Source organism: Corvus hawaiiensis, chromosome 3 (genome assembly GCF_020740725.1).
Source record: "Corvus hawaiiensis isolate bCorHaw1 chromosome 3, bCorHaw1.pri.cur, whole genome shotgun sequence".
Classification (NCBI taxonomy): domain Eukaryota; kingdom Metazoa; phylum Chordata; class Aves; order Passeriformes; family Corvidae; genus Corvus; species Corvus hawaiiensis.
The window spans coordinates 12112199-12135465 of NC_063215.1; the positions used below are offsets into that span (position 1 = coordinate 12112199).

Sequence of the window (23267 nt, forward strand, 5' to 3'; positions counted from 1 at the left end):
AAATTGTCATTGATATCGTGATTGATGAGGATTTAAAAATTCCATTAATGAAGTAGCACTGTTAAATGTTCGAGTGCTCAAAGTTGCAAAATGTCGAAACCCAGTTTGCCAATGTAGAGATTTATAAATTGGGCAAATCCAGCTATATTTTTGTGTCAGCAGTGAATGACATACCTAAGGCAAACCAACACAGTGTAATATTATATAGCTTTTCCTAAAGAAGGCAATAGGGATTTATTAAATTCATCTTGACTGACATATATATATATATATATATATATATGAAGAATAGAATATAATTTTGTAAATTTAATTTTAAACATGTCAATTGCTTCTTGGTTGAAATTTCAAAAATATTCATGGGAATATATTCAGCTTACATCATTAAGGTGGACTAAGAAGAAAATCTTGATCAGTCTTATCTTTAGATAAACTCAGCTGCAAGGTTTTGCTAGCTGACATCTACAGAAATTTCTTAATTCATACTGAAAAAGGCTATGTATTTTAGCCCTCCATATTTGCTTCTTAACAAGCCATTCATAAGGAATATTTGGCAGATCACAACCCAGTCCTCCAACATATGTTTATGTGAATACATTCTAATTTATCCAAATGCTGATGTACATGAGCATTTGCAATGGGGCTGTTCCTTCCATAGTGGAATGACAGTGGTGGGTGGCAGATCCAGGACTGTAGCACCAACCTGTCCTCACCTATCCTCTCAGACCCAACAGCAAGTCCTCTGACAGAGATCAGTGTCTTCTTATATAAAAACTTTAGATTTTATGTGCATACTTCTCTATGAACTAAAGTGGTGATACAGCATTGGGCCTACAGCAAATCCAACAAGAATAACCAGCATCAGTTTCACAGTGGACTGTTGGTTTGCTGGTAGCCTATTGAGCCAGATGCCCTTCTAAAGTCAAAGTAATTAATCTACAGTGTTTTCAATCGACCTATGTTTCTTATCCTGCAATTTTTCTGATAAAATAAATATTTGTGTTCCCTAATTAGATTGGAAAAATAATTAATGGAGTCCTTCATTATTGTATTGGCTGCTGCATATACAAATGTGCATTTGTGGAAGTTGTCCTCCAAACTTTTTATGGCCCTAATAGAAACTAATTGTCATCGAAATTCCCCATTGGCAGCCACTTTATAGTGCCAATTCACCTGTTAGTATTCTCAATTATGCATGAACACAATAAGAGGTGGAACACTGCAAATGTTAATTTAGGAAATATCTAAAATGCTTTGTAAATGGAAAATACTTCTATGATTTAAGCCATTCACTGATTAGATTATGAAGAAGAGGCATGTTAACCTTGGTACCTCAAAAGTATTATTTCCCTTACTGAAGGTGAGTCCAAAATATCCATAAAATCCTATCCCCACTGAAAACAATGGTAACATGTCATATTCTAAAGGGAAAAGGAATTCACTTTGTTTGTATCAAATATCTCTCAGTAAAAATTATAATTCAAATCAATCAGCAAAGTACAAAAAAATAAAGGAGTAAGGTGCAATTTTTGCAATAAGTTTCAATCAGGAATTACCACACTGAAATTTAATCAACTACAAATTTAAGATTTTAGTCATCTAGTATTTCTTTCTAATCAATGTATGGAAATACTCATTTACAAAGAACAAGTCACCTAACTTAATAGTAGGGAAGAGAAACTTGTCTCCCTGTGTTGACTTAGAAGAGTGTAACAAACTGAATACCTGACTTTGACATGGCTGCTTCATTTCTTCAGCACCAGGAGATATTTCTGCTGATGAGACAGGATCTTTCAACCATGTGTAATATACAGTCTGAACTTCTCGTTACCCTCTTGTTTTTAGATCTTGCCATAACTACCTGTTGGGGTTTTAGGAGCTCTCCTGTTTTGGTTTTTTTTCTGTTAAAGGAATTTTCCCCATATGGGTTGCTAGGGGGACAAATTGCTGGATATTTAAGAAAAACAAAAGACCTATCCATTGAAGGTGGGGCGCATCTGGCTACCCTTTTGTTTCACCTAGGTGTGCGGACAGTTGGTCCCCGGCTGTTTGGATGGAGAGGGAGGCTGCTTCCTTCGGCTGCTTTTCCTTCTGCCAGAGAAACCCCGGGATCCCAAGCCCGCCTTCCCTGCCCTGCTGGGAGCTGGGCTGTAGCTGCCCTGCCCCTGCCATTGATTCAAGCCTTCGCTACGTTGTAGCTGTGCTCACCCTGCCTGCCCAGACCTCCGGGGGGTTCCCACTGCAGCTCTGTAGTTTGAATACATCTCATCTGCCACACAGGATTTGTGCTCATCCCTGCCGCTCCAGCCTGCCGTTCCAGCCTGCTGTTCCCGAGGGTCCGGCCGGACACTGGGATGGGCTGCCCAGGGGTTTGTGAAGCCTTTGTCCCATCCCTTCCCGGGATCCCAGGGCACCGGTGCCGCGTGCTCCCCGAGCTCGCTCCGGAGCGCCCCCTGCAGCCGCGGGGGAACCATCGCACCTGCCCTGCTCACCGGGAGCCGCCAGCGCCCCTGCCGGCTGCGAGCGGAACTGCACCCGAGGGGAAAGGGCCTGACAGCCGAGAAGGCTGGGACTGGGTTTGTGATTGTTTGCTGTTACTGCCATAGTTATTGCTGTTTGTTTGACTGGTTATACACATACAGATATATAATAGTAAAGAACTGTTATTCCTATTTCCCATATCTTTGCCTAAAAGCCCCTTAATTTCAAAATTATAATAACTCGGAGGGAAGGGAGGTCGCATCTGCCATTCCAAGGGAGGCTCCTGCCTTCCTTAGCAGACACCTGTCTTTCAAACCAAGACACTACCAGAGTTTTATGTGCCTTGAGGGATATGGCTAACTCCTGGTCAGGGTCACTGCTCTGCAGCTGCATTCAGTCCAGCCTGATGTGCAGAGAAGGTGTTTACCATGGGTCACCCACTGGAAATTTGGCAATGATAGGCAGTCTCAGGGCCTGCGACACCACAATAAACAACAGAGTAAGACAATTACATCTCCTTCCCTCCAAACTGTTTTTTCTCCATGTTAAATGTCAGATAAGCTTGAAATATCTCAGGAGGTAATGGGAATAACTGGGGAGGGGTTGCTTTGATTTCCTGGTCAGTATTCAATACAGTATCTACTGATATTCTTAGAAGCTCTGAAAATGAAGTATGACTACTTTTTCTCTCCTCTGCTAGCATATTTTTGGTAGCTACTAAATTAACCTTTCTTTTTTTTTTCTTAAATCTTTTCTTTAAAGTTTAATTTTACTCTGTAACTGTATTTTTCTGTCATAAATCTCAAGTCTGAGAATCCACCCACCTCAGACAGATGCCCAGAAGGTGATAAAACCTCAAAGTATGTGATGTCCTACAACATCAGCTGAAAATAAAAACTATCATCCATGATCATTCCTGGCCCCTGGTCAAAAGTGACTGCTTCACTTTTTTGACATCCCCCCAGGGAACATCAAAGAATATGTTATTCTCTTTTCATTCATGTTAAGCTTAGCAAAGAGCATTTACACTTCAAATGCATCTGCAGTTCCTGTAGGTATATACAGTGTGCCTGTACCCAAACAGGTTTTTTTTCCTGAGGATAATTGTTGACATTTATTTTCTAAAAAAAATTATTTCCCATGTATGACATGAGGAGAGATGATGCATGAGTGATCACACAGAGGGAGATACTGAGATGTGAAGTCGCAAGTATGTATTGGCAAAAAAATAATTCAGAATTAAAAAATATTTACTTTATCCTGTGTTGTTGTGAGTGAGGGACTTACAGAAACAGATTCAGGGATGGAAAAGTAAGGAAGTGAGTAATTTATATTTATTTAGTGGGGATGATAAAGGGATGATGTGTATTACCTTGATGAACTGGCAGTCGCCTTAGCAGATCTGTTGAGTCATCTGTGTGGTACCGTGTTGAGTCATAATGTATTGTTAGCTGCCACTACAATCACAGAAAGACTTACTGAGTAGATCATGTAAGAAAAGTAACTAAATCCTCATTAGAATTCTGCCTGAGACAGAGTAAATTCAGCTTATGTGCTCATTGTTTGGAAGAGTCTTGAGTGACTGACAGCTTCAGTGGGTAATGCAATATTTGGGGTGCCTCAGGGCTCACCTGTTGGGGATAACACCATTGTAGGGAGCTCAGCTGCTCCGTGTCACACAGCCTGAAGTGTGAGTTGGCTGGAGCAGTGAAAGCTGCCCTTCTGGAAAACCCTCTGCTCCACACACGGCACAGCAGAGACACAAGCAGGAGCAACGTTCACTTGTGAGTGAACAAAATACAGCAACAGCACAATTTATGGTATGCGTTTTAACCCAGTTTAATGCACTACTTCTTTGTCTACTGGAGAAGAACAAGCACAGTTTTTCTTTTGTTTGTTATGAAATGTGGCTTATGGGTTAACTGAGATGGTGCCATGAAGGCCAGTGGCTGAATTTGGACTAATTTCTAGTGGGAACGGAAGCACAGAAGAAAACAAGCTATATGAAAACTAGGCGTACCTGCAGCTTTTTACCCCAGGAAATCAATGATTCCTGTCGAATTCAAATGTTTTTATTATTCTCCTTTGAGCAAGGATTTTGTAGACATTTGAGTGTATATGTAGGCACTGCCTCAACTTCTTTGATGGTAAATTTGAATTCTGACACTACAGTTAATATAGTCAAGATAATTTATCTAGTCTAAGGACAAGACCCCCAGCCAATACTAAATACAAGGCCTTTTGTCTGGATAAAGTAATAAATTATTTCAGTGGAGGCAGCACCTGATTCTTTAACAAAACAGGCCAACAATATCAGGCTATTCTGTTCTTTGGTTCCAAAATAACTTTGCACAGGGTCTCAGAATAAAGTCTTTAAAATCTTATCCTTGATTCAGTGAGATCAGAAATCAAAGAGTTTTGTCTGAATTAGATTTCAGGCTTTAGCATATATGTTTATTCCCTATACTATATTACTTTCATTCTTTTTTATGTTTGGATTCACTGTTACTTGACTGCTGAACAAAACTACCCTAAACATTTTGCACGTTGAGAAAAAAATAATTAGCTTTTTCTGGCTTCTTTACTCACTGAGCTCAGTTGCTATGACAACCAAAAATTTTACCACTTTCTTAACATCAGTCCTTTTGATTTCTGCAGTATAAAAAACCCAAAAAACAAACAAAAAACCCCACATTTGAACTGTGTAAAAACTTCTATAATTTCAAATATTTAGAACAACATAATTCACCTTCATTAATAGTGGCCATGCTTAATAACTTTCTTAGTGTCTTCTAGGAGTCAAAGAGGTCTTCTAAATTTCAAAGAAGTCTTCCAAGGGCTGCTGATGGCTCAGTGAAACAAGTATTTGTAACTCACCACTGACCACTACAAGCTCTCTTATCAAGGGACAATACAGACATTACAGCTGAAATAAATAATTGATGGAGTTCTGATCTCAGAAGATGGCAGGCAGGACATCCCAGTTTGGCAAGCATGGAGCTTTTATTATTATTTTGATTGCACTTGGGAAATTCAGGTAATGAGGCATTTTTGTGATGGGGTGACGTGATGTTCATTTTTTTAGATATAGTTTTTCCTGGCTGGGAAACTTTCAATTTGCTTCCAGCTGTTCTTCACACTATTGTAAAAACAAGTTTCGTTTCCTATTTGAAAAAAAAACTCCTTTTAGAAATAATATACCATACGATCTTTCATTGAAAGAGGATAAAACATTTATGTGTCAAAGGCTAGGAAACAGAGGACAGTATTGCTAATCACTGGAGATTTGTGTAAGATCTTGTAGATTTGTGAGATAAAGAAAAAGAAAAAAATTTAGAATGGGCATCAATCTACTCCACTCTATTAGTCACATGGAGAGTAAACCAAAGGTTGATGACTCCACACCTGCATTCCCTGAACATGGTCTGGAGAAAATTAGGTACTTCAAAGTACAGCTGCGTTGAAGGACATAGAATCATAAAATAATTTAAGTTGGAAAAGACGTTTAAGGTCATCAAGTCCAAGCGTTAACCCAGGAGGGCCAAGTCCTCCACTACACCATGTCACTAAGTGCCACATCTACCCATTTCCCTGGGCAGGCAGTTCCAGTGCTTGACAACATCTTCCATGAAGAATTTTTTTCCTAATATCCAGTCTAGCTCACCCTGGCACAACTGGCAGCCATCTGCTTTCATCCTGTCATCGGGCCAACCCCCACCTCACTACAGCCTCCTTTGGGGGAGTTGTAAAGAGTGGGGAGGTACCCCCTGGACTAAACACCCCCAGCTCCCACAGCTATTCCTTTCATACGTGTGCTCCAGACGCTTCGCCAGCTCTGTTGCCCTTCTCTGGACGTGCTCCAGCCCCTCATTGTGTTTCTTGTCATGAGGGGCCCAAAATTGAACACAGGATTCAAGGTGCAGCCTCCCCAGTGCCGAGTACACGGGCACTGGCGATCACTGGTCAGCCCTGGTCCTGCTGACCACACTATTCCTGACGCATGGAACGAGATTATAAAAGTGATAAACAAAAAGGTAGTTCTGCAAATCAATTCCCTATGTACTTTTATACATAAAACGAATGGGAAACTAAGGAAGTTATCTGCCCACAGGGGTTGAAATCCCTCTGCTAGGTAAATATCCATGAGACATGTCTTTTAAAAAACAAATAAGTTTGATTCTTGTTTTGAAATGTGTCAACCCAAAAAGGTGGAGATTTGGCAGAACTGGAAATGTTGCTCCATCACTTACAGTTCTCTTTCCAGAGGAGATGGAACCATTTCAGAAGGCATTTCAGGCAAACCAGCTCTTTGTAACTTTTTAACTGTATTGCACTAAATTGGGTTCAAGTCTAGAGCTACACTACATGAAGCAGGGGCACACTCAAACACAAACATGATTGTCAACATTGCTTAATTTGCACCCAGTTCCTGTCACAGTTTTGGCCTTTGAATGGTTTCCTCTATTGTGTTTTAATCACAGCAGTAACGGAGAACAGTTGCTTCTCTTCACTCATTCCTGTTATCTTCTTTCTGCCTCCTATACATGGTTTCTCAAGCTGAAGGCTGTGATATTTGGAGTACAGACTCATTGCTTTGCTGACAGAGCGATCAGACTCACTGCAACCTTTCCAAATGCACTGCTTCTTCATTTGTATGCACCACAGCCACCTCTTTCCCTGCAGACTAGATCAATCTCAGTATTAAGGAGATTATACTGCTGTCAGTAAGCCCTCAGCTTTTGCCTCACATTGCTCTAGCATGAGGCTACACATTGAAGCTAGATGGGCTTGTCATTTCATTTCACCCCTTCAATATACCAAAAAGGAATTTTGCTTGAGGAAAAAGTGATTCCGATAGAACACTATGTGGTTTGTAGGAAACAGTTCCTCTTTGTGATCTAGTTAAAGACAAAGGTCCTCCTTAAGTACAGGTGACCAAGAACTCATTTAATGTTTAGCCAAAAGCAACCTGGAAATGTTATAAAGTCCTGTAGGCAACATTTGGTAGAGCAATGGAAAAAATGGGGAAATACAGTCAAGATTTCCGAGTTCTGATCCTATCTCTGACTCAGTCTATGATGTGGTTTAACCTGTCACAAAATAATTCTTTCTCTTTCCTTCTAAAACTTTTGAGAAACTTGAGAGACTTTTATTGACTTTTGGAGAAAACTTGCCAAATATTTTGGTATCAATGATGTTTTTAAAAATACAAAACTTCATAAACTTGCCAAATTTTTCTCCCCAGCAAAACTGTTAACACTTCCAGCTTTGACATTTCTGGTGCCTATGGTTTAGAATGGATGATACAAACTACAAATTTCAAAAGAATCTTCAGATTTGAAAAAGTACTTTTTTTCAGAATAAATCACACATTTATTCAAGAACTGCGTACTAGATAGTAATATAGCTCTGTTTTAATAATGGCTTCATGGTTGCTGGATTTTTTTTTTTTTTTTTTTTTTCTTTTCTAATGTAAATCTTTCACTCCTGAGGGAAAAAAAAATTCTAAACATTAATAATCTCAGCTATGTATTCAGGGGGAAAAAAAAAGTAAAAAAATAGAGCAATGAGAAGATTTGCCCAAGGTAATAAATGGACTGGATCATTTCCAATGTGATTAAAAGAGAATTTAGGATGTAATTAGAAGGGAAAACAACACTTAATTTAGAGATATTTATTCTGTAAGGCAAGATTCTTCTATCTTTCACTGTCTCACAGCATTCCTAATGCCTTAATTTTCGCACTTGGCTTTATCGTGTTGTTTTTGTTTGAAAAGTAGACATTAGAAAGAAAAAGTGACATGCCTGCAGCTTCTCAGAGGATTTTTTGGCTGCATCTCCTGAAATCACGTGTTGATGCCATGATGATTTTTTGCCTTTTCTTCTATATACCTTTTATATATACCTTTTATATAGCTTTTATGTATCCTCAGTGCTCTTAGCATGCATACTTGTAATTCCTTAAGTCTGATAACTCAGCATAGCCCTAGCATTCTGTTAATCCAGGAAACCAAACATCCTGGAGGCCTTGCAGTTGGAGGCCGGAAAGCCCCACGCTATCCTGAGAAACCAAGGTGCTCTCTAGAACACATCCTGTAAACTCAGATTAGGCCCATCCAGGGGCGAATTCCTCAGGATGGGGGGGATATCATGCTATCCATTCAAGCCTCTCATTGGGGAATCTTTGTAGATATGCTAATTTGCAAGGTCTATAAATTGTGTACACTGTTGCAGTGGGGATCCTGCAACACGCATATATCAAACCAGGAGTCCCGTGGAAAGGAAATATATATGGATGGATTCTTGCTAGATGTTTCAGAGATGTTTATTTCTCCAGCCGCATGGCCGGAGCTCTGCCGAGGAACTGTTCCAGTCACGGGACCAAGGGTCCTTCTGCCCGCGCAGGGAACACAAACCAACCAATGGGAACGAGGCTGAGCAGGGGCAGGGAAACGCCGTGTCTGTGCCCTCAGGGCCCCTCTCCCAGGGCTACACGGCAGGGGAGGGACCCCAACAGTACACGATCTATCGTGTGTGTGCATTTCAGCGCGTTCCACCTTGGTGAAGCGGTGCACCATAAGGATCCTTATTAAATACCAAGGTAAAAAACCCTTTTTCCCTTAACTTTGTCTGGCTCTTAATTTTTAAGACCAAGAAAAGGCATCAGTGTAATCTTTGTTTATATGAGTGGCTCAATTGCTGCTTTTAATGTGTCCATTTGGATGTGTAAGTAAATTTTGCATTCTTGGTTATTTTGGGTGACTGCATGGATGTGAAATAAACCCAGAAATCTGGGGCAAGTCAGGGTGGCCTATGGACTGGGGAACACAAATGTACAGTTAAAATTGTCCTAGAGTCAGAGGAAGACAGCAGGATGTTCATGAAAGGTTGTGATGGGCAGAGTCCCTGCCTTATGTAACATGGTGCTGTTAGATGAGTTGTTTTGTTATAATGAGATTAATATTATTAAATGTCTTTACATTTATTACCAGAAGGGTTGCTAGAAAGAGGGAGCATATATTAAAGTGGGGATACTGCAACACACGTATCAATCAACAAGGCCCGTGGAAAGAATATATAAGGACCGATTCTTGACAGATGTTTCAGAGAGATGTTTATTTCTCCAGCCGCATGGCCGGGGCTCTGCCCAGGAACTGTTACAGTCACGGGACCCGAGGGTCCTTCTGCCTGCGCAGGGGAACACAAAACAACCAGCGGGGAACGAGGCTGAGCAGGGGCAGGGAAACCCCGTGTCTGTGCCCTCAGGGCCCCTCTCCCAGGACCACATGGCAGGGGGAAGGGACCCCGACAAGCATATATCTACAGTCAGATTTATGGTGAGGAGTACTGTCTTTTGTTTATTGTCTTTTGTGGTGTGAGATGTTTTTTTCCCCCTTCTTCCTTTTATGTTTCACAGCTTCTGTTACTCCTGTCTCACCCCAGCACTTCCTTCTCTAGAATAATTCTTCACTGTTTTAGATGCTCCTCCTGCATCTTCTGATTTGTGTAAGGGCAGCATTTTAGTAATGGTTGCTAATGAAATTCATTGCTAAAGACTAAATGAGGCCAGAGAAATATGTTGGCCAGATGTCTGACCTCCTCCAGAGCACTTATCATGTGAAGGGGTTTGGGATTTATTTCTTTGTTTTGCTGCATTAGAAAGGTTTTCATTTGTGAGGAAAGTGCTGAAAGAAATTGGAAAATTTAATCTTATCTTCTCCAGTGTTATTTCTGGCAAATATGAATTGGAGCAGGGCCCTGTGATAACAAGGATATTACCATTTCTGTCACTTTGTCCAGATCTGAGCATGAAATAAGCAATGGAGCAGAGCAGCAAGACCACAGAGGTTCAGACACTACCCTGGAAGGCTGGTTTAGCACAGGAAGACAAAATGTGGGCTGTTCTTTTGTCACAGGCCAAAGTGGGCACAGCAGCAAACCCCGAGCCCCGTGTACAAGCACAAAGCAAGAAGCATGTTTAGGTGGAGACTGGGTTGAGTTGCCAGAGGGGTGAACTCCCTTCCCATGCACTTGGTCTTACCTGAAAGGCACATCACTTCTTTGTCCTTGCCTTTCCATTGACTGCATGTGATGAGTTTATTTTTAGTTTTATTTAGAAATATCTGCAGAATTATGTGATTTTCAATTATTGAAAGCTGCACATGTGTTATCATTTATGAAATTACATGGAAATAACTGTTCATTTCTCCACAATTTTTTCCTAAGTTTTTTATGAAATACAAATAGATTAAATACTCCTGTGAGCTAATGAAAGAGAAAAAAAAGTGGAAAACTGAAACTTTAGACATTAGGAAACACAGTTTGTCAGGAAATTTTAGAATGGTTTGGTTTCTGTGCCAGCCTGTGCTTTTATCCTGCTTTTATAGATTAGAATTTCATCTAAGAACAGCTGACTGGGCACTGGATATTTATTTTTTCATTGTACACACCTATTGCCTTGAAAATAGAGCAGTTCATTGAACAGCTTACACTTGCCTTTTCTCCTTTCTACCTGCAAGATATTCACAAAAGCATTTAATGCCATTATATTTCTTCCAAATCTGCAGCACTTTGCAGGAGCCTGGCTTCACCATCAGGAATTTCAGAGGAATTCACAATTCACATCCCTGAACTGGAATGTCAGAAGTTCTAAACTAGGATTTGCTCTTTAGATTGATTACATGAGGCAGGAGGCAGCTGGGGAAATCTGACCAGTCATTGTCTGAATTGAATTACTTCCATGTGGACTGAACTCTGTCAGTTAAGAGATGTTTTTTATTGCAGATTTTTTTATATTGACATTATGACTCATGATAATAAGGTTACTGATAACAGATAGAAAAAGATGACAGAACGAAAGCAAAAAAAAAAAATTTAAAGAAATAATATCAAGTCAAGAAGACCTCTGAGTTAAATGTGTTGCATAGGTTTGACTTTCAGAAAAATGGGGGAGCACTGGTTGTTTTCCACAGTGCACAGCTGCAACAGTGATGTGAAATTGAGAACAGTTTGTTGAACTCTTACTCACGTTGGTGACTTCTTATTTTTATGAGAGTTCTCATCCAAATGAACAGAACACACCTGAAGTTACCTGTTACCAGTATTTAATAATAGTACTTGATATTTGACCTGAGCTTTGGTTTTCCTTCTTTCTACAAGCATTCAGCTCTTAACCCAGATTTCGTGCAGTGCATGATCCTTTGAAAGCAGTGATGCCAAACGCCTTCTCCTGTCCCCCTTTTAAACCATGGCTACTGAGTATGTGAGCATTTGCAAAAGCTATTACACAAATACAACTAGGACATTTTCAATTTAAGTGTACATAATACATTTGGCTTATATGAGCCATTTCAATAAACCAGAAGAATTGATGGAGTTGCAGCTGTCAATAAAGCCATTAGCTTCAGGGAAATTACTCATTGAAGCAGGATGTGTTTTGGATTCCACAGAGGAAGGGAAGATATGAGCAGCTTCTTTTTCACTGAAACAGCCCTCCTGATACTCACTACTCCCTGAGCTGCTCATATTAAGCTTGTGTTTTGAAGCACGTCAAAGCTGCGCGGCTACTTTGAGAAAAGCACATGCTGGGGATCAATAAGTTTTACTACAGTTAATAATGTGGTTTAAGTTTTGAAATATATACCAGAGATATGAAATCATACAAAGTCTTTTTTTTTTTTCTAATGACAGACTGTGCTCCCACAACTATGCGGTAATGCTCTTGCCTTTAGTCAAAACATATTTTTTTGCCTGATTTCTTTAGCATAATTAGGTGCTAGTCAGTTTAAGAAAAATTCATAGATTTGAGTCTGCTAGTTTTGGAGAGGAGCACAAAATTGCTTGTTTTACTTGAAAATGAAAGAATATTTATATCCAGAGGCCCATGCTATTCTCTTCTCAGCTTTGATTAACTTATTTACATATTAACTTACAGGCTATCCCTGAGTGGGTCGCTAACAACACTAGCTGTTGCCAATACTGATCCTCTATTGCACTCTACCCTGTGCAATATGGATGGCTCTGACTGCCACACACGACATTGTGACCTGAATTCTTTTCCATAAAAGTCTGGGCATAAGATGTGGCTCATCTCAGACCTCCATGTGGAACAGGATTGATGCTGAGCAGCCCTAGTTATGCTGTGCAGGAGCCAGACTGAGGGCACTGCTGTCACAGTTTGAGTTTTATCAGGTAGCATTTTGGAGATAGCTGTAAAGCTGCACAGTCTCATTAAACATCTTCCTGTGATACAACATGGGACAACAATGCTCCTTCCTTACCAGAGGGGGAAAAGGAAACTGGAACATTAATTAATGCCTGGGAGTATGTTTACTTTGTGGGAGATTCATAAGCAGCGAACTTTACCATGTCACCACATAAGATCATTGCAATATAGTGACAAACTCTCTATATGTATGAATATTAAAACAATATTTGTTGTAACACAGCTCCTCCTAGGCAGAAGTAGAGCAATTGTATGTTTGGAGATAGATACATTACTATTTCCAGAAACTCCCAGTATTGTGAAGGGAATAAGGAGTTTTGTAAAGATGAAATAAAAAATTAATAAAACCACCCCAACTTATTACTGCTGTTGCTATGGAAACTGAACAAAGAACAATAACTACTTGCCAATTTCTTCTGGCTCCTACAGTGAATAAGCCTAAAATACTGAGATTTCAAGGACAAGACTTGTTGTCAATAACTAAATATCTTGCTATTCTGGGATTTACCAGCACATTATCTTGGATGTGTTTAGTTTCTAAACCTTTGTGAAATTCTTTCTGAAGTACAAGACATTATAAATACATGAAGCATGTTGTTATGGAAAGACAAATACTTTTTACATGGAGAAGTCAATCCGGTCCTGAAATTAGGAATGTATTCACTGCCTTTTATTTATATTTATAAAGGACAGTGCTTTTATAAAAAGAAGAAACATTAAATTTATGGGTGTACCTAGCCCTGCACAGCACCTGGGAGCTTATAAGGAATGAAACATCCTTGTTTATATGTTTATTGCCACTCAATTATAGTATGCTCAGTGCAGCTGTATCTGTATAAGAGGCTACTGCTGAGACTCCCTTCTTCTGACTCACAGGTGGGTTTTTTCTATTCAGAAGAAGCAGCCAAAGCATTTCTGCCCAGTAATAACTTAAGGTTTACAATATATTTCTAATAGCTTGTACTTTGGACTTCATCTGGAAATGAAGGTGTAGTTATTTTAGGGCACAGAATAAGACTTTCAGTATGCTTTCATCATGTTTTCCCACTTTCAAAACAATAACTGAATCCTAAATTACGGGAATGAAATGGCAGAATTCATAGCTTGCCTTGGCAAAAATTTTTACTTGTTAAAATTTAGAATAGCATAGGCAAAATTAACCATGGGAAAGTTTGTATCTGTGGGGGGAAATGTATCTAGACTCTTCTGGCAAGTAAAAGGTGAGAGAACTTCTGTTCTCCTTTGCCTAGATTTACAGTGGGTGTTCTTGTTGAAAAATGTCTCTTCAGTAAGAGATGGACATTCTCTTATTCAAGTTTCCCAAAATATTCTCCATCTTCATCTTTCTCAGCCTGTGTTTAAGGCATAAGGTATTTTTCCAAGTAATTCTCTCTGCCAGAGAATAATTTGAGTATCCTCCTATGTGCAACAAAAAGATATAATTGAAATATGTCTCAACTATAATTTATTCTACAACATCTCAGTGACATGAATATTCTTGATGTGGGTTGGAGAGGAAAAGTGATGGGACATAATGGGTCCTGAAAGTCTTTCAAATCTGAAGGACCCCTTAATTATGAACTCTAAGAAATATTAAACAATTGTCCAGTAACATTTTTTAAGGATCTTTACAAGCAGAATATATTTAAAAAAAAAAAAGTCTGAATCCTGAACAAATTAAATAAAAAGTAGTCATGGAAATCGCAGTTGATAAAGAAGGCCACTTACCATCAGCAACATTCTCTAGAAAGAGTCGGTGATTCTCCTATAGTATCATTTCTAAATGGTTTTGCAAGTGCACTTCAGCCATAATGGGTGTGATAATCTGGAGGAGGAGATGCTATCTTTCAGAATACTAGCAGCTATAAATACCAAAACCCTCAAAGTTAACACCTAAATTCCCAAGCATTTCCAATTCAATTAGGCTCTTTCCTACAGCAGAGTTTCATAAATTCATTTCAGCCATTTACAGGAGCATCTGGAATTTCTAATATGTCTTTTAATGCAAAACTTTCCTGAATATAATATAAGCACAATACAGCATTGCCAGTTGTTACTTTGTGCTTTTATTACATACTTCATTCTAAGATAGACAACTTTAAAGCATTTTCCTGTCAAGAGTGCATAATTCTGGAAATCCCTTGCTGTTACAGCACATAGCGTCTGAAGATTCTGCCTTGAATTAGAAGGAGTTTCCAGTTGTATTTTTCTTCATCATTTTCCCAGTATAGCAGTGAATGCAAATGACATTTCTGCCTGGGGCTTTTCAGCGTGCAATCCACTTATGACACAAACCTGCCTCTCGTTTGTCACTCTGTGTCCATAGACAGCAGTCAGCCCACCAAATGTGGAAATTTAAATTATCTATAAAATCTTAGAATTATAGTATTGCAGAACCACTACAGTAGGTGGGAAAAACAATGAACTTAAAATTAAACTACAGAATAATTTTCTTATTGTTTTAATATAACTGCAAAGTATCTATCATACATAAAGTTATATTTTAAACAAATTTGCTTGTATAGCTTGTCTTCGTCTTGTATTTATTAGTAATTTTAATTCAATCATTTCAACAGGATGCAAGTAATAGTGGATATAGTACACTAAATAAAGATTCTTTCTTGGCTTGGATCCAATAAATAGGGCTACTTTTAAAATTCCTGATAATTTATTTACAAGTTAAATAGAGGGAGAGCTAAAAGATATTTGCAACCTAAATCACCTGAGTTTTGCCATACCATGAGTGGAAGAGAATACGTAAACTCTGCAATCCTAAATATAGGTCCATTAAATTTGTCTACTATTATATCGAGACTAATCAGAATTTTGCCTACTACAAAACTTGTTCATTGCATGGTAGCAGCTCACTCCAACACTCACAAGGTGGACTTTTGGCTGTATGAAGCTGAAGGGTAAAATGCTTGTTATTTATAGAGAAGCCAAGATTACACACTGCATTTTTAGATGTTTGCAGAATAAAGACATCAGGAATGTTAATCTGCGGGAAGTGATTTTCTTTAGACCAGATTTCCTTTAAAAACATGTCATAGCTTGAAGTGAAGTCACAGCTTACACTGGTAAAGTCATGTTACTGAAGGAATCATTAGTACCAGACTTCCTGGTCTGTAAAATGGGTTCAAGACTATGTCAATATATTTCACAAGTTGGTGTCAACAATTTTGAATGCATTTGAAATTTGATGCATATCCTACATACACACACCAGAAAAAGGATTCCTACACTATAATATCCTAGAATGGTCATTCCTTGCCCCCAGACAAGAAGTAATATGAAATGAAGCTGTAATGACACTTTCAGTTAGAAATGTTCAATAGTTTAAATGTCACTCCCATTTGCTGGATGACCCCTCCTTCCCTCTGGAGCAGATATCGTGGAACCATGGAAGAAACACTGAAATAGAGGTCTTAAAAGGGTTAATAAAAACTTATCAAATAACTTTACAGTTAAAAACTGGGATCTTCTGCATAAATGTTTCTATTTATTCATACAGAGAATGGGCAATACAGATAATTCTAGGATTTTTTCTGACAAAAAATATAGTTGATCTCGTTGCTTCTGCACTCTTATCTGAGCAGAGAATGGACCTGAGCTCTGTGACTCTGTCATGTGACCATTCCAGCTCTTAAATTAGTAGGATGCGTGGCAAGGGTCTGGCTCCAGCTCACTAATGCTCCCTCAGACAATGCCTGGATGCACTGCAAGGTCAGCACCTACCAGGACCATGAGCAACAGAAAGTTTGGGTTTGAATCCTCTGTTTTGTGGGAATGAGGAAGATCAGCTGTAAGGACACAGACTGCATCATGATCATGAATGTGCCTGATCTATTTTATTTGCACAGATATAGCAAATGAGAAGAGACAGAAAACCTACTCCTGGAAATGTTTTTGTAGACGAATAATATTCACTAGGTGAAAATTATACTTCTGCAAGAAGACTTGCAAATATTTCACTAACAGCAATCAGGTTTTGTATAAGATTAAACTGAATATCACTAGAGCAGCTTCTGCTTTCATGCCACATTCCCTCGCTGGGGCCTGAAAGAAATGAGGAATATTTGAGCTACTTACTAGTGGGATCAGAAAAAGGCACTTGGTCTTCTTTTTGTATGTGAAGCCATAAAAGCAGAAAGGTAGTATGGGTATGTGTGCTACTTGAGGATTGATTTGTCACATCAAATAAGTAAGAAAAAAAGGGGGCTCAAATACAAAAGCACATTGTTGTGTTTTAAGTAATTACCTATTTATGTCTTGTGTTTTGTTTTGCTTGCTTCCTTGGTTTTTTATTAGTTCTTCCTAAGTACTAATCTTTCAGCTCTACTTATTTTTATCTTTTTTTTTTCCTCCAACATGTTGATTTTGCCTTTATCTTTTGGAGCTATGAAATTGTTCATTTCTTATTGGCAAGCATGAAACCTTGGTATTTTATCATCAGTCTTCACTGCACTATTCAGATAAGAATTCACTCTTAATATAACCCTGTGTGAGGAGATTTACTGCAAATTACTGCTCTCTGTCCAAGGTTACAAATGCCAATAAGATACTGGTGGCTCAGAGATAACGCTCAGCCAACATGTAAGGGTCAGCTAGATAAGTAAAAGGCAGATTGCTTTCCATCACACTGATAATTTCTATTTCATTTGGCATTTTGTCCCTGCTTAATTATATACTTTATCTAAATCAAGTAGAATCCAAGCAACATTTTCATTAAGATTTTTGCATCTAAATAAAAAATAATTAAAATCATTTCTATGCAAAAGAGTGGAAAATTTTGAGTTTGTATTGAACAGATCATGCTAATGCAAGCAGCCACATGAAAAGATCTCTTTAAATTGTCTTTTCTTTCTCTCAAAGTGCAAGAAGTCACAGTGTCAGCACATTTCACTTGCAGATTCCTCACTTGGATCTTAGTGTTTTTCATCTCCAAAAAGGATCAAAGTGGGGCATAACCATCCATTTCCTTTCTCGAAGCTCCTAAATATTGCTGTTGTATTAGATCTGCTTCCAGCAACTCCCCTTTTCCCAAGTATATCAAACCCTGCATATGTCAAACATCAACACAAATAACAGAGAGTAAATATATTTGGATACTACAGCACTTAAATCACAGATATTTGCAATTTTCTTACTGACATGCCTTCACTGGGCTATGGTGGAGATGGCGCAGTGGGGAAGAGAAGCCAATTGAGTTAACATAAGTACACAACCTCTTTGTTCCATGCGAGAGATGTGGTCCTGCTGGGAGGCTTGGTAGTGAGCACACGTTCCTGCTGGGAGGCTTTTATGGGCTCTCCCCTGCTCCATGAGTCCCCCAGATGGAGAGATGATCCCCAGTCCTGGAGCACAGTTGGGGGACTTTCCTCCCTAGATCTGGTTTTCAGCCACTTTTGGTTATCGCGATACTCCAGACACTTGAGAGTCCTTATCTTTAGTACTGGCTAAAGAACACCTTGCTGATGATCAAATAGTTTCAGTTTTGATTTGTTTTTGGTTTCTGATTTGCTTCACTATTGCTGGTGCTCATGATCTGCTTGTTCTGGGCACTATGAGTGGGACTTCTTGAAGATCTACAAGTTGTTTTGCCAATTTGGCTACTTCTTTGGTCACAGCAAAACTATCCTGCTGCCTGAGACAGGGGGATGATCATGTTTTCATCAGGGTTCTATGACCATAGAATCATAGAATGCTTTGTGTTGGAAGGGACATTAAAAACCATCCAGTTCCAGCCCCCCCCTGCCATGGAAAGGGACACTTTCCCCTAAATCACATTGCTTGGACCCCCATCAAACCTGATCTTGAATGCTTCCAGGGATGAGGCATCCACAACTCCTCTGGTCAACCTCACAGTAAAGAATTTCTCCCTAATATCTAATCTAAATCCGCCTTCCTTCTGCTTAAAGCCATTGTGTTTTCAGCTACTTCTGCTACCAAAAAACTTGATTAAAGTGCACATTGGAACAGCTGTATTAGAAGTGGGACCCATTGGAAACAGTGGTGAATCCTAGAGCTCAAGGAGCAAACGTCTGAAAAACAGACAAACAATCGAGAGGCAGAAAGCCTTGGCAGCTTCATTTCTATATTCTTGACCCTAATCTCAAGTATTAGACCCCCAATTTGTGAGAAATCTGACTGGGATTCAGCACATAAATATATTTTATCCTGTTCTAGAAGGAGATCCAGAAATTCAGTCTGGACTGTTTTAATCTGTAGTCTTTTACTCTGCACTTGACCTTCAAATTCTAATGCCTTAAGTAGAGAAATTTGTAACCAAGGAAACATGAGCTATTTCCCTTATTATTCAGTAAATTTGACACAAGCTACAGAAAGCATCCATCCATTAGCAATCTAAAGCTAGAATGTTGTCCCACATCTTTTCCTATAATTTCTTTCTGTCTTTGATGAATGACTTATAGCTTCAATGTCAGATATCATGGATATACAGACCATGGTAGAAGAAATAAAAAGAAAAAAAGCAATTATTCTCCTTGACATATATGAAAAAAGATTTATTTCTCTTTCCTCTGTAGATGAAATGTTTCTTGCAGAGCTATAGTACATTACCCAGCAGTTCCATCTGAAAAGGGTTGTAATGGGAGGAGGGGCAGTTGTGTCAAAGATTCCAGATTGTTATGATTATCTCTGGTTTTAATTAACAGTTTTGACACCTTTCAGGCAGAGCTAATTCTGAGAAAGTGCTGATAAGAATAGTGATAATGTTATGATTAATGCACATAATCAGGACTAAAAAGACCAAAGTTAATCCTGTAGGTTGGCTACACAATTCTCTGCTCTCTTTAAAAAAAAGTTCAATATTTCCTAAGCTTAGTTAGACCTCAGCCAGGCTGAGTATTGGAGAAAATATGAATATAGCTTTTTAGTGAAAGAGAGAAGGTGATTAGAAATAACCAATTAATGCCAAATGAACTCTTTGGCTTGCACTGCAGAAGTAAAAATAACATCCTGCATGACTTTTAAAAATAATACTGAATTTTCCATTCTTTGGGGTTATATCTTCTTGTGTTTCTTCTTTCTCTGTCTTCAGCCATCTGAAGTGTAAACAAATATGTGCACAAGCCAGAAGAGTTTCCCATGTTGCTGTGTACGAAGATCTGTTATAGGCAGGAGTCATCCAACTGAAAACTTGCAAGGGAACCTTTCTGTGAAATTTCTTACCAATTTGAGTTGAAAATCAAGGTGTCAGATTGTGAAGGTGCAAACAGCAATCAAATTGTTCAGAGCCTTTTACTATAAGTACACGATTTATTATTACCTGTCATAGTACCAAAACAATTGGTGATCGGGGGAAGAGAAAGACTTGGTGTGCATAGAAATTGAGATTAGTTCAAAGCCTTCCAGTGTAACTATATCAGATTGTCAAAATGATATGATTTATGGACTGTTAATTAAATTTCCCTTCTCTGTGTCATTATAAACATCTTTATCCAGAGAACCAACCCATAACTTATCTGATGACTGTACATGGCATGCTGATGAAAAACTAGATTCAAACAACTCCAAACTTGGCAAATATGACAATAAAAGACAACAACAAGCAGAATACTTGCCAACTATCCACAAATAAAATTGGGCATACAATCAATAAATAGTCTTTGCATTTTCTGTAATCATGTAATGAAAATACTTTTATAAATATATTGAGGGCAAGTTTGCTGATGACACCAGGCTGTGTGGTGTGCTCGACACACTGGAGGGAAGGGATGCCATCCAGAGGGGCCCTGACAGGTTTGAGAACTAGGCCTGTGCAGACCTCATGAAGCTGAATCAACAAGGCCAAGTGAAAGGTCCTGCACTTGGTTTGGAGCAATCCCAAGCACAAATACAGCCTGGGTGGAGAATGGATTTAGAGCAGGCTTGGGGAAAAGGACTCGGGAGTGTTTGCGGATGAAAACATGGACATGTACGCCTGCATCCTAGAAAGCCAACCATTTCCTGGGCTGTATCAACAGATTATGTGGTTCAGATTAGGCCAGGGTAAAAAAATCACTACGAGAGGGATTAGACACTGGAATCAATTGCCCAGGGAGATAGATGGTGGAGTCACCATCTCTGGAAGTGTTCAAGAGGTGTCTGGATGTGACATTTGGGGATATGGTTTAAGGGTGATTATGGTGGTACTGGGTTGACAGTGGGACTAGATTACCTTGAATATCTCTTCCAGCCTTGATGAGTCTGTCATGGGCAGTGTGACCAGTGGGCCAAGGTTCTCATGAGACCTCACCTGGAGTACTGTATCCTGCTCAGGAGTCCTCAGCATAACAAGAACATGGATCTGTTGCAGCAAGTCCAGAGGATGTCACAAACATGCTCAGAAGCCTGGAGCACATGTCCTATGAAGGCAGGCTCAGAGAGTTCGGGTTTTTCAGACTGGAGAAGAGAAGGCTTCTGAAAGATCTTTTGTGGCCTATTAGTACTTAAAGGGGCTTGTAAAGAGCTGGAGAGGGACTTATTAAGAGGACGTGGAGTGATAGAAAGAGGACAGGTTTATATCAGATATAAGGAAGAAATTCTTCATTATGGGGTTGATCAGACACTGGAACTGATTGCCCAGAGAAGGTGTGAATTCTCCATCCCTGGTGGTGTTCAAGGCCAGGTTGGATGGGGCTTTGAGCGACCTGGTGTGGTGAAAGGTGTCCCTGGCCATGGCAGGGGATGGAACTAGATGGTCTTTACTGTCCCTTTCAAGCAAATCTATTCTACCATTTTATGATTCTACATTCAAAGTACTTTATTAAGGTAGAACCACCTATGGTAGTTGCTATAATAATATGAATTCCTTGATTCTATCTGCCTGAGAGAGTTACCAAAGGTAGGGTTTTTAATTTGAGAACAACTTTAAAACTAAAAAATAGCTAATTATTGTTACTATAGTATGATCGATCTAATGACAATTACATGGGAATGAATTACTTTTGCCCAGCAAATAAAAGCTATATCTGTGGCATTCAATTCTATATATTATAATGTAAGCAATCTCTTTCATAAAATGAGTTGTGCGGGGATGCATCTCTCATCACTTGATTCATAAAATAAAATAAAAATACTTTCATTAAATATCTTTGAGCTCTAGCAGCTCCAGATAAGAATTCAGTACTTTTACAACAAAGTTGGGGTTTTTTCTATCTGGTCTTATCATCAGGTCCACAACTTCTAGTATACATAACACTATGGGACTCATTACAAGAAGCATTAAAATGGAGCAATAGAATATTTTAACAGTTAACATGTAGAAGAATATTATAAAAAGTTAGATTTTCGTGCCTCTTTAAATGTTCACTAAATCTTGATTTTCTTATTTGCTTGAATAATTAAATTTTAATTGTTACGAGAGTTCAGACATCTTTGTGCTGTAGTATTCTGTATTTGCATGGCACCTCTCCTCTAAAAGGGTGACTACATGTGACTGGTAAGTATTGTTTATATTTCTGTCCTTTCTTTATGCTTCAGCCACACCATCTTGGCCTCTATTTCTTGTTGTCTATTTACATTACACCCTATTCAGCATCATGGAAGGCCTAATGTTGATGGCATTGCAATTGTACTATTTGTCAACAGAGGGTAATACTGAAATGGGAAAGGATAATCTCTGAATGTCAGAAAAGGGGACAGGTGAAAGCATTCTATAGTTCTGATATTACTGACTTTACATTTCTGTGAAAAAAATGAAGAAAACTCAAATTATTATTCTTCACAATATTTGCTGGTTCCAGTGCTATCACAATTTCTTCTGTAATAAAAGACAAGTAATCACTTTAAAGTAATCAGATAATTAATTCTGGAAAAATTATATGGGATAGAAGGGAGAGTTTTTGCCTGTGGTACAAAACTTTTATCACATCTGCACACCACTGCCATCCATCACACCAATTTCACTTGATTCTGTGTGCGTTTAATTGGATTTATTTTTCCTGATTAGTATCTCTTGCTGTGGCAGTTTGGATGCCCACCAAAGACACTCTGTCACTGCCCTCCACAGCTGGGGAGGGGAGAGAAAAGATAACAAAAGGCTCATAGTTGAGATAAGGGCAGGGAGAAATCACTCCCCAGTGACTGCCATGGGCAAAACAGACAGCTTGGGGAAATTAGTTTAACTTATTAACAATCAGAAGTAGAGCAGGATAATAGGAAGTAAAACAAATCTTAGAAACACCTTCCGCTTACTCCTCTCTCCTTCCCTCGCTTAACTTTATTCACAGTTCTTTACCTCCTCCCCTCCCAGTGGCTCAGGGAAATGTGGAATGGGGTTTATGGTCAGTTCATCACATGTTGTTTCTCCTGTTGCTTCCTCCTCAGGGAGAGGAGTCCTTCTGCTGCTCCAGCATGGGGTCCACCTCACAGGAGACAGTCTTTCAAGAACTTCTCCAGTATGAATCCTTCCCATGGGCTGCAGCTCCTCATGTGTGGATGTCTAGAGTGGGTCCCTCCCATGGGGTGCAGTCCTTCAGGAACTGCCCGCTCCAGTGTGCGTCCCCCACAGGGTCACAGGGGCTGCCAGCAAAACTGCTCCAGTGTAGGCTCCTCTCTCC

At 39.2% G+C, this 23267-nt stretch overlaps 1 long non-coding RNA gene across 2 annotated transcripts in view; it reads right to left on the reverse strand.

The window, feature by feature from the left end:
• The window catches only part of LOC125322306, an 80768-nt gene that overhangs the window by 53437 nt on the left and 4064 nt on the right, over positions 1-23267 (reverse strand). Inside the window, exons 2-3 of one of the 2 annotated variants that reach the window (XR_007201939.1) lie at positions 14434-14530; positions 3854-3938 (exon numbers count right to left, since the gene is read on the reverse strand). This is a non-coding gene — a long non-coding RNA (uncharacterized LOC125322306). The remainder of the gene's footprint in view (positions 1-3853; positions 3939-14433; positions 14531-23267) is intronic. The other variant, XR_007201940.1, reaches the window with a different exon arrangement.